We start from the raw sequence: 12,808 nt of genomic DNA, 5'->3' as shown, positions 1-12,808 counted from the left end.
TGGATTATACTTGTCATAGTTAATGATGTTAAACTGAAGTGTCTGGTTCAGCTGAGTTTGATATAGAATTTACAACATTTGTTTGCGAGACGTAAATAACACAAGATTAAATACACAGTAATAAACAAACTGGAGTACCGAAGTACGTCTACTTCTACAAAAGGATTACATCATCAGAGCAACTCTTCACATGTGGAATCTGTTTTATACCTCGATGACTCATCAATACTGTAAAAAATCTCATGTTAAACTACACTGATAACAGGTGGCATGGAGCCTTAATTACTGATACATTTGAGTTGAACCGCCACACTTCCTCTCCCAACCTCTGTCTTCACTAGATCCTGAGACAACCAATAACTACCACCACACCTGTGTTGAACCGTCCCAGTCCTCCTCCCCAACCATACATATCTAGCTCCTAGGACAAACATTATATCTACACCTGTGTTGAACCGTCCTACTCCTCCCCAACCATACATATCTAGCTCCAGGGACAAACATTATATCTACACCTGTGTGGAACCGTCCCAGTCTTCCTCCCCAACCATACATATCTAGCTTCTAGGACAAACATTATATCTACACCTGTGTTGAGCCGTCCTACTCCTCCCCAACCATACATATCTAGCTCCTAGGACAAACATTATATCTACACCTGTGTTGAACCATCCCAGTCCTCCTCCCCAACCATACATATCTAGCTCCTAGGACAAACATCATATCTACACCTGTGTTGAACCGTCCCAGTCCTCCTCCCCAACCATACATATCTAGCTACTGGGACAAACATTATATCTACACCTGTGTGGAACCGTCCTACTCCTCCCCAACCATACATATCTAGCTACTGGCACAAACATTATATCTACACCTGTGTTGAGCCGTCCTACTCCTCCCCAACCATACATATCTAGCTTCTAGGACAAACATCATATCTACACCTGTGTTGAACCATCCCAGTCCTCCTCCCCAACCATACATATCTAGCTCCTAGGACAAACATTATATCTACACCTGTGTTGAACCATCCCAGTCCTCCCCAACCATACATATCTAGCTTCTAGGACAAACATTATATCTACACCTGTGTTGAGCCGTCCTACTCCTCCCCAACCATACATATCTAGCTTCTAGGACAAACATTATATCTACACCTGTGTTGAACCATCCCAGTCCTCCTCACCAACCATACATATCTAGCTTCTAGGACAAACATCATATCTACACCTGTGTGGAACCGTCCTACTCCTCCCCAACCATACATATCTAGCTCCTGGGACAAACATTATATCTACACCTGTGTGGAACCATCCCAGTCCTCCTCCCCAACCATACATATCTAGCTTCTAGGACAAACATTATATCTACACCTGTGTGGAACCATCCTACTCCTCCCCAACCATACATATCTAGCTCCTAGGACAAACATTATATCTACACCTGTGTTGAACCGTCCTACTCCTCCTCCCCAACCATACATATCTAGCTCCTGGGACAAACATTATATCTACACCTGTGTTGAACCGTCCCAGTCCTCCTCCCCAACCATACATATCTAGCTTCTAGGACAAACATCATATCTACACCTGTGTTGAACCAATCTACTCCCACTCACATTGCCCATCACTTGCACTCCTAACCACTCCCCCTCCCAATTGACAAACTTAGGATTCACTCACTCCTACGACAAATACCTTATCAAACCACAAAGTTTCTCTACCTTTCATTTTGATTTCATCAGATATTTGCACATCACTACAGCGGATATTTACAAAAGACAGAGTATTTGGATAATCAAACCCTTCCTAGTCTTAACCTTTACAATTTGTAAGAGTGGAACAACTGGTATGATCTTTATGCTTTCAAAATACATTTGCTATTATTGTAAAAACTGCTGAGTTAACTCACTAAATATGAATATAAAAATTCATGTCAAGTATTTTGATTTACACCTGTAAGCCGAGACAAAATCTGTAAAATAGACTGTACTCAAATGTTAAAAATACATTCTGTCAAAGTAACTTCAGTGACAAACTATACATAATGTGGTTTTGAACATGATTTGATTACTGAATAAGCATGTCTACAAAAGTTAAAACATGCACACAATATTTCTTATCTTCTGAAATATTAAAATGAATTGGATCGTCTGTAAATGCATGACTCATTTCATTTATACAGACATATGAAATACAAGAATGATTTTTAAATTGTCAACCAAATAATAAACACATTGTGCCGACTATATATCTATAAACTATCAGTACCTATGATTGATGACGAAGTGCACTGCCTGCAGTCTCAATCAGAACTTTTCACAACTGTTTCCTTTTGCAGTAAAATCGAAATCTCTGAGCACATCAGTGTCCTTTCTACATTTAGAAAATGTCAAATTCAAGACTCCCTTCACACACACTTTGTAGAAGAAAAAAGGAAATTGTGCTGAAGCGTTTAAGGTAATGTCTAGACATTGAACAGTCATGTGCCTTGGCTGACAATCGCAATGCTTTGTCATCTAAAACAAAAACATAATTGACAGCCTCCACCATCTCCCCTCTTTGATGTTTTTAACGCCTGACAATTTCTAATTGTCCATTAAAAGTCTTTCTTTCCATTTTTTTGCCAAGCCTTGACAATGTGACAAAATTGTGAGTCAACCTTTGAGACCAACACCGCAAACTTTCCAGAAATGTTTTCATCAAAATTTTGAAGATTCTCAATTTCAAATTAAAATAAACTTTTATAATCAATGTTGTTCTTTTAAAAATAATTAAATGGTGTTGTACACAACATCAATCAATATTCAAAAACATATACCAACCTTACCATAAAATACTAATCTAAAAATCATACAACTTTCATATATAAAATCTCAGACTTTAATTCTATATATTCTATACTGGTAACACTAGTTTTATGAGACAAAATTTCTTGGAAACTGCTGTAGAGCAAATTTTGCCAAACATTATGTATATCCCATACCGAAGCAGCCACCATACACACAACCATCTGTCTACCCACCAAAGGAAAGCCAACTTTTAATGACAAAATATTAATTGGCAAATCCAATGGAACTACTTGATTTTCTCCATCACGTTATGCCATCAATATCCATTACTTTCATTATGGATATTGACAAAGAAAACCTTTAATTCAAATTCTGCCTAACCTAACTTGGGTGTACCCAAGGGCAAGTGTCAATAAAGTGTAACTTAATCAGGGAATAATGATAGATGATTAGTCTTGAAATTTTTATTCATTATGAAGTCAATGGCACTGCTTCAGATATTTCCTAGATTGCCTACAGGTACAAGGAGACTAACACAGGAAAAAAATTAGATTTAAATGTTTACAACTTAGTATCAATATTTTTTTTGAAATGACGTATTGAAATAATGATATTCAAAGACGATTTTCCGAATCACATTTTGATTAAGGCTTTATGGATACTAAGGGGCGGTAAATTTTTCCTATCAGTGTTTTTTTTTCTATTTTCAAGTAAAAGAATAAAGATACAGTTACAACAAACAAAGGAATTAAGAAAATGTGATAAACAGATGTTATTCATGATATTTCAATAAAAGTCTAATTAGGAGGTTTGGAAAGTCATAAGCAATTAAATACCAAATAACTGTATTGCTATTTCACAGAGTTTAATGCCATATACACATGATTCTGAAAAAAAGAGGGGTGGGGGATTATAAGAGTAGCCCCCCCCCCCCCCCCCCCCCCCCAACTCCCACCACTACCCTGAGATAATGACTATCAACCAAGCTATGAGTAAATAATAGTTTACTCAGCATCAACAGAACTGGACGGTCAAATGCATCCCACCAATAATAAGCCAAACAACTGATTCCAATAAGAATGAGTGTTTGAGTGTTTTATGACAAATCTTGTGATTCACACACAACTTGTCCAAGACAATATTGATTTTTTGCTTCACTGGTTACCAAGTTAATTCTCTATGCTTTTCAAATGCTCTGGATTCATTATCCTATTGAGTCCTAGATTTGTCCTGCTCAAAGAGACCATGAGGAGGTTTTTAGTATCACAGTCTGTACCCAGCTGACAGCGCAGACCTTTGACCTCTTTGTATGACTAATAAAGGATTCCTAGGCTAGTAAACAAGGCAAACCAAATTAGTGTGACAATTTCTCAGTGTGAATTGGAGTGTATTGTTATATTGGCCATAGTATTACACACATCTGAGAACTGTACACTGGCAGTTAAAAGACATTTATTTCAACTCCATTTATAAGAAATGGTAGGAGAATTGTTATTGGCAGTCATTTGTTGAAAATCTTACATAATTTGGTCTAGGTAATCCATTGTAATAAAACCACAATTAGGCCACTCAAGTATAATCACCTACAACTGTGGTAGAAATTTAAGATTAGACTGATGTTATTTAAACAAAATAATGATAATTACTGTTGATCACAATAGACAAGTTGTGTCAATTCTCCATTTTAGTGCGAGCAGGTGAATGTCAAAGGTCACAATGGTAAGGACTATGTATACCTGTGAGTAAAGATGGACCACCTGATGTGATTGACCACTGAACAAGAAAAACATGAAATTTCAGCAGTGATGAGAGACAGTAGCACTGTGAAAGGGGGATAATCTGTCACTAAAGAGCATGTCCATATGGCCTATAGGTACCTGTCTAAAGAGGTCATATTTAATTAAATGTCATGACAGTCAACCTGTCAAAGAGGTTTTTATCAAGAAGGCTTTAAAAGCTTGTCTTCAAGTACCAATGTACTAAAGCAATCAACCATGTTCCACAGTTTATGCATACAATAATCTAGATAAGTCAAAAACGATATATAAGAGATTTGTCAATTCCAATCAATTTCTTGTTCATTAGAATTAGATATGTGTCATGTGTGTGTCTGAATGTGACAGTCAGAACCAGAAAACCTTGTATGGGGTTAAAGTCAGCGGGGGGTTACCGAGACAAAACAGTCCAGGACAGTCTGTATTGTAGAGTTTAATGGGGCGATGACTATCAGAAATCTCCCAAATACAGGTGATAATTACACACATTAACAGGTATTAAAAGTTATCTTGATGATCGTTACTGATATCCTGATCAGACTTATAAAATAACACAAACGTTCGACCGTCAGCATCGTTGTCTGTACAAGACTGAGTACTCCAAATCATGCTCTACTCTATTACATACTAAACCACATACTGAAGGTCGTGACAACCATCATAGCAATGACCATAGAAGCTGAATGTTGTCTACTCATAACTATAAGAATCTACCAACGTATTACTTACAAACAATTTCATCCATAAAATAACATTTAATTTCACTTGTCCTTGTTGTAACAAGTGAAATAAATGTTTCAAATTCAAAATTCAAAAAATTTCAAAATAATGTAAATGAAAAATGTGATAATATTTTTATTAATCGTACATATACAACCAAATCTGGCCTTCCCTGTGTGATATTTAAAGTTCATCTCAATAACATGGTTTTATGATGACTCTGAACTTTACCTTTAACAATGACGCAACTATATCACAAGTTTTTGTCCCAAACACATTACAATAGGCCATGTAATGTCACATCAGTCCCACTACTCTATGACGTCATATTTTCATTTGTCATAGATGTAGACCAATGAAATTAGTGGAAACATGATAATGATAAATGTTTCCTGTAGCGTGTATGACAGCAAGAATTCTATTAAAACAATGTTTTATTATGATATCATTAGTTTCTCTGACAAGTAATTAACAAACTAATTAACCACTGGAATTAATTAACTCATTAACCTCCTCATCACAATAACATTCACAAAAATATCCTCATTAGAATAAAAACATAGAATATTTCAAATTCTGCTGAAGTTAGACTTACTGAAACTACCAAATTTAGGAAGTTTAATTTGTCCATGAATTTGATCCAAATGTACATCCTTTACAAATTCAACTACTTTGCAGTTCATTAAATTTTGTCTCAAGAGCAACTCAATTCATCACCTCATGAAATTGACACAAGCAAGAGTCAATGCTTAAATAAACTAGATAGATCTGACTCCATCTGATAGAACCACAAAAAAAAACCTCAATCTAACCAACCTAACACAAATTTTTGTTATCATTCCTCTGAGCTGTGATGAATAACACACAACATTTGATGATTTCTACCATTCTAAATATAGCCTCCACTGGGACTCAGTAGCCTAGGTTGCTGACACGTATTCCCATCCTCTATAAAACTCTAACCAAAATAATCAGAGTTAAGGCTATATCTGTCATCTTTCTGGGCACCTTGATGGTGAATTAAACCTTTTATATCCTAATACTAATGCCATTCAGTATACAATCTGATGCCAATAACAATCACTTTATGATATTCTACAAATCTAGCACTCATAAACCTTTCTTGTATCTTCAAGATAGTGGTTAGGATTAAGGCAAAGATGTAGTTATTAAGTGTTTATAGTGTTAACATCCAGTTCCTAATTATCTCTAGATCCAGATATCAATATCAAATCTCTGGGATAATTTTTCAAAAGGTTTTGTTTATTATCTTATCTGGAAATTAAATCTTTGAATGTATGTATTTTTCAAACATGTAATCCTCCACAATTACCTCTCAACAATGCTATAAGTCACTGGGCTATCAATTAACACATCATTATTGTTGGCAAAGTCTATAAATTCTCTGAAAAATTCCTGTTTAAATCATCTTCAACTAATATTATAATTCTGTTTATCTTACTTAGGGAAGTGAACACAAAAATAGACTAGTAGCCACACAATTTTCTGTCTTTTATTTTTGTGTTTATTATTACATGGTAGCATTAGAGGAGAATTATCATCTGGTACCAGTGGGAACAGCAAACTTACCAGCAGTTCTTACCAGTATACATGATTACGTTCTAACTTTAACAGAGTAACTTTGACCACGCCATGGAATCAGTATAAAGCCAGTTCTATCAGACTCTTGCAGGGAATGAATGAAATGTGTAAAGAACCAGGAAAGCCATAAACCTCTACAAAACCACACAAAAATAGATACAGTACTTTTTTTTCAAGAGAGAAACAGTACAAATGAATGGCAGAGATAATGAGATGGTGCTGGAGGAGAACCTGACCTGATGAGTCAAGGCAGACTGGTCATACCTTATCATCTCAATCTTATCTGATAAGTTCTAATATAGGTGACTAGAAAACATATAAAACACCCACAAAAATATATATACATATCCTGTTTAGATGTCATGTTCCTAACAGATAAACAAGAAATATAGACATCTATAACCCAATAGTTATGTACACCTGTATCTGGCCTACAGGAAGTTTCCAACAGAGATCCCTGTAAGGGGCAGCAACTCAGCTCCCATCCTTCTTGTCTGACCAGAAAATGATTATCTGATTGGTTGTTTGTAAAACAGATTGAGTAAGCTGTTATCTGATTGGCTGTATCCCTGGGTGATGTTAGTCACAGACATTGACTTTATCTATAGTACTAATGTTGGAAACATTCCCTAGAATTTTGTGGTGAATCTCAGAGTGTACCTGACATTAGACTGTTTTTATTCCAACAGCAGGTATATATATCACAGAAATACACCTACCTAATTATACAAATCCTGCACTGTATTTATTTTTGAGCATTTCCATCTGATGTAAAATACAGATCCAAGAGGCGTAAAGTTTGACTTCAAACGAAACATTATTTCTGTAATAATTTTGTCTTTATCCCAACTCATCCCTTAGATCTATAATATGCAGATGGAGGTTTGATAGAGAAAAAATCTAGTAATGAAAAACAAATAGAAGTGATTAAAAGTCGTTTGAGTTTGGTGTTGTCATTATGTGATGTTAAATATAGACTTAAGATAAGCTGGTGGTCCAGTATTCTTGTAAGACTATAAATCCCTCAAGGATTGGATCTGAGGATTTGTGTGATAACATCACAGTGTCTATATAAAACTTGTGTTACACATCATACAGACCCTGTGATCCTCAGACTTGGAAAAATGGTTTTTTTCTTATCATTATTACCAGACTTGTGTCCTCCTACTTTTAATAAGCCAATCATCTCATCCAAGTTTATTTAACTGTTAACATCCATGTTTTACCATTCAACTAGCATTAGACCATATTGACTCATCAGAGTTTTGAAAAGACCACATTGACTCAACAGAGTTTGAATAGACCTCACTGACTCAACAGAGTTTGAAAAGACCACATTGCGTCAACAGAGTTTAAAAAGACCACATTGAGTCAACAGATTTGAATAGACCTCACTGACTCAACAGTTTGAAAAGACCACATTGCATCAACAGAGTTTAAAAAGACCACATTGAGTCAACAGAGTTTGAATAGACCTCACTGACTCAACAGTTTGAAAAGACCTCATTGCGTCAACAGAGTTTAAAAAGACCTCATTGAGTCAACAGAGTTTGAATAGACCTCACTGACTCAACAGAGTTTGAATAGACCTCACTGACTCAACAGAGTTTGAAAAGACCACATTGAGTCAACAGAGTTTGAATAGACCTCACTGACTCAACAGAGTTTGAAAAGACCACATTGCGTCAACAGAGTTTAAAAAGACCACATTGAGTCAACAGATTTGAATAGACCTCACTGACTCAACAGTTTGAAAAGACCACATTGCGTCAACAGAGTTTAAAAAGACCACATTGAGTCAACAGAGTTTGAATAGACCACATTGAGTCAACAGAGTTTGAATAGACCTCACTGACTCAACAGAGTTTAAAAAGACCACATTGAGTCAACAGAGTTTGAATAGACCACATTGAGTCAACAGAGTTTGAGTAGACCTCACTGACTCAACAGAGTTTGAGTAGAGTTGAAGACTTTAAGTTATCAGAATTTCAACAGACTTAAACACCTTTAATGAGATAAATTGATCTGGCTCTACTCATCATTAAACTGACAGGACATCTAACAGTATAGATATAATGAAAGAAAGGAATTTCATTAACTCTTTTCAAGTGGTCAGTCTACATCTGGTCCAGCAGGTCCAGATGAAAGATGTATCAATGATGATGAGGAGGACACAGTAAACTATAAACAGGAAGTAGAAAACCAGCTGAATCATAGATAGCCTGAATTAGTCTGAATTACTTAGCAATGTATTCTACTCAGTATGGAGGTCATATAACTGGTTTTATTTCAAATAGACACTGGACAGAAGCATGATTAGTGATAGATGAAGGGGGTTTATATTTGTAAGGGAGCGGATGTTATAGAAATATGGCAAAATTATGTGAAAGTACGTTTTGTGTATATTTGATGGTCTGTAATCGTTCATCGTTTATATAGACAAAAGAAGGTCAGAGGGTGGATGGAAGAGGAAACTAAAGGGCACCAATGTTTACTATACACCACCTACACAGTACAGACTTCAGCTCAGTCTAGAATCAATCTGCTGTAAGCACAGTCACTCTAATATTCTTAATGATGATATTGGTCTAGATCATCTTTTTTCTATAATTCTCTCATTATTGTACTGTACTTATCATTTCAGAAATGTTTTTTATCCAATGGTTAGTCCAAATTTCAGATGTAATAGGAAATGTCATTGTTTTGACTGTTTCAGCTTTCCTTCATGTATCTAGCATTATAGTAATATATCACTGTAATGAAGTGGTTCTGATCTCATGAACCTGGTCAATCTGGAAGCCATCATAAAATATCTGCTCATGTGCAATTAGCTTTATCTCACAATAGCAATATTTTCTTTATATACAAAACTTTCAAAATATGATTGAGTTTTACACATACATTACAAAAAGCAGTTAAGTTCATGATTTGGGACGATGTATCTTTAAAATAAGATTCCTTGAATTTCTAATCTAAGCATTGAGTAGTCTCTACGCCTAGAAATAAATTCATAATTAACAGAAAACAGGACTTGGAAATGGTATTATAATTTGATGGTACAAGATGACCTGTTTCACCGAGTGTTGTTTTCTTACCTATCAGGAACGCTACAATGATTAAGATTTTTTACTTTTGCTGTAATATTGATTGAAAGAATAAACAACATCTACTAAATTATATTCTAAATTTCTTTTTTTTCTTTCCCTTCCTCTCCCCCCCAAAAAAAGACTGAAAGAAGTTCTGTCAACTTTGAGAAATTTAGACCTATCTGTGTACTATCCAGGACTAAAAAAAAGTATTTACATTTGCCATAAAAATAAGACAATCTGTCACATGACGTGGGAAGAGGACACAACAAACTGTCAGAATGTGCGTCAATGAAGACCATCTGATACCATCTGTGTGACAGAACGGGACAAAAGTAGACCAGTTAGTACGTGATGATGGAGAACTGACAATAAATCTCCCATCAGCCCTTACACTTTATTGGAAGTAATCACACCTACTGGTCATTACCACAGCGGGTTATAGTAACTGTTTTAGTGGAGCGGAAATATGACCTAAAATGAACAATGTTGCCACCAGGTGATTCAAACCAGTTTTTAGATAAAGAAAAGCATGTGAATAGTTTTCTTTAACTCTGTAATTTTTCAATTAAAATTAATCAGAATTTAAAATATACTGGATCATAAAACTTTGAATGCAACAAAAAAATTAAATATAACAATTTCAGTAAATTATTCCTTTTTCACTGCATCTATTAGTGTATTCTCATTAAAAACTTTGTTCAGTAAAAACGAATATCAATCACAAAAATTATCTTAATATTCAAAGAAACAACATTTTGATGGCTTCCAAGACAATTTCCACTCATTCCCCCTTTAAAAGTCTTTATGGGTGAATGCTATGATATACAAATCAGCCTGCATTAAGCTAAAACAATGGATGATGTACAGATTGTGAGCTGGTGTTCATTTACATGTGCCATTTATACATAAAAGTCAAAGCTACAGTGTTTCACTATTGGCCACAATGTATCAAGAATTCTTTGAAACGTACCAAACCCTGCATGCCAGAATTCCCTGACATGTTAAAATCCACAGACTGGAATTTAAGTCAGGATACATGCTTTTGTGAGTGATTTTAGCTATAGGTTTAGATCATCTTGAACATTTTAAAACAAAATGAGAAAAAATCTCCAGTAAGAGGAATTCTCCAAGAGCTTAGGTCCTGCTTATAATTAGTTCACATATGTTTTGTGCTTTATCTATTAGGTTTCAGGAGGATAATTAAAGGTAAACAGCGCAATCTTAAAAATAAATAATTAAAGAAAGGAGTAACTCCTGAAAACAGATTTCCAAAGAGTATATTCTACCTTTTTCTACAACTGGTTGCCAACATCTTTCAGCCTTAGGCTTTATTATTAATTCAATATAACAAATATATTTACACTAACATGAAACCTTACATATGTACATTTATATGGACCTATGATAAATGAAAGAATGATTAGTACCGTCAACCAATCACAATGCCAATAAACACATCAAAATATTCTAATATCTGTAGATGCAATAAATATCTGTAGAGTGCTTATATATGGGAATCAGAAGTCTGGCTGCCTGTATCAAGGAACAGAGATAGTCTAACCATTCATACATGAACAACACATTTGTGTAATTAACAACTCAATTAAAGTGTTATTTAGAACCACTGATACAGGAAGTGTGCACAAACACATGTTCTTCAAAAGGGATTCTTCTGTTCCAACAGATAATGATGGTATATTAGGCAAGCTTTATCCTTTTATTGGTAAAGACCAAAGACTTACTGCTGGCACTTCAAATAAACTCTGTATACAATAAGCCTATACTATAGATACTTGCCAAAGTCAAAATAGTTCCAAGTATAAATGTCCACAGTTCTTAGGTATAACACATGTGCTTTTATCAGATTAAAAACAGTGCAATAATAGTAAGTGCAATTACAGCTAAATTACATTTCCAAACCCTGTTGGATATTAAGGAAAGAGTAATTTTGATCAGGTAATATCTTTTACTCAACCTGACCTTGACATTGAATCAAGGCTAGCCAAATTAACATCTAGCATGCTATATTGAACAATTCATTTTCATATATTTAACAATGAAGATATATATCAAAGGACAAGTTGATACTTAGCCTTAATTTGAATCAGTGACCTGACAAAATAGTGGTCACTTAGAAGTACTGTATATGCATTTTAATTGTGATGGAAAAGAGAAGTCAGGAATTGGTGAATGATGACAATACAATGAGGTAAAACAAGATTTGGGAGAAATGTTAGCTTGCCTGAATGTGTTCAGAAAGGCTGTTCTGGATTATGTGTACTGAGAAAAAAACAAGCACTACCACCTGAAGATAGGGTTATAGCAACCACTGTAGGGATAGATAGAGTGGATAAGGAGAGGTACTTCTACATGTATTGTAGCTGTAGAGACTACAAAGTACTGACACAGACTATACTTAGGATACCAAGATGAGTGTTGAGAAGCCTGTTGAAATGGGGTTCAAGGTTATCTGTTTTGCCATTTCTGACAAGGTACCAAAAGTTCAAGAGTTATCTCCACCTTAATCATCAGTGATTAAGTCACACCTGGTAATCCTTGACTTCAATGGAAGTTAAGCATGTTAATACATGGGTCATACTTTCTTCATATATCAGAGTTTAAGAAATGTGCTGTATCATTTTATTTTAAGTTGTGGAAAGTATCTTCTGTAGTCTTAGGGCTGTAAATATAATAATTGATAAATAGTGACCAATCCTGGATGACAATGTGTCAGAAATATTACAACAGTACATCAAAACGATCTTTTTTACACTGATTACAATACATTTAGACAAAAGACCAACAAAATAAAATATTCTTGCTGACATGTC

General features: G+C 35.0%; 1 protein-coding gene across 3 annotated transcripts in view; it reads right to left on the bottom strand.

Annotated features, from left to right (window-relative positions):
• LOC132556589 (breast cancer anti-estrogen resistance protein 1-like) overlaps nt 1–12,808 on the bottom strand; it is a 65,141-nt gene that overhangs the window by 4,911 nt on the left and 47,422 nt on the right. The gene's annotated exons all lie outside the window — the stretch shown is intronic.

The sequence above is a fragment of the Ylistrum balloti genome, unplaced genomic scaffold, assembly GCF_031769215.1.
Source record: "Ylistrum balloti isolate Yb309-2 unplaced genomic scaffold, AGI_CSIRO_Ybal_v1 Utg370580, whole genome shotgun sequence".
NCBI lineage: Eukaryota > Metazoa > Mollusca > Bivalvia > Pectinida > Pectinidae > Ylistrum > Ylistrum balloti.
The sequence above is the reverse complement of the archived record's forward strand: the minus strand, read 5'-3'. Positions and strand labels throughout refer to the sequence as shown.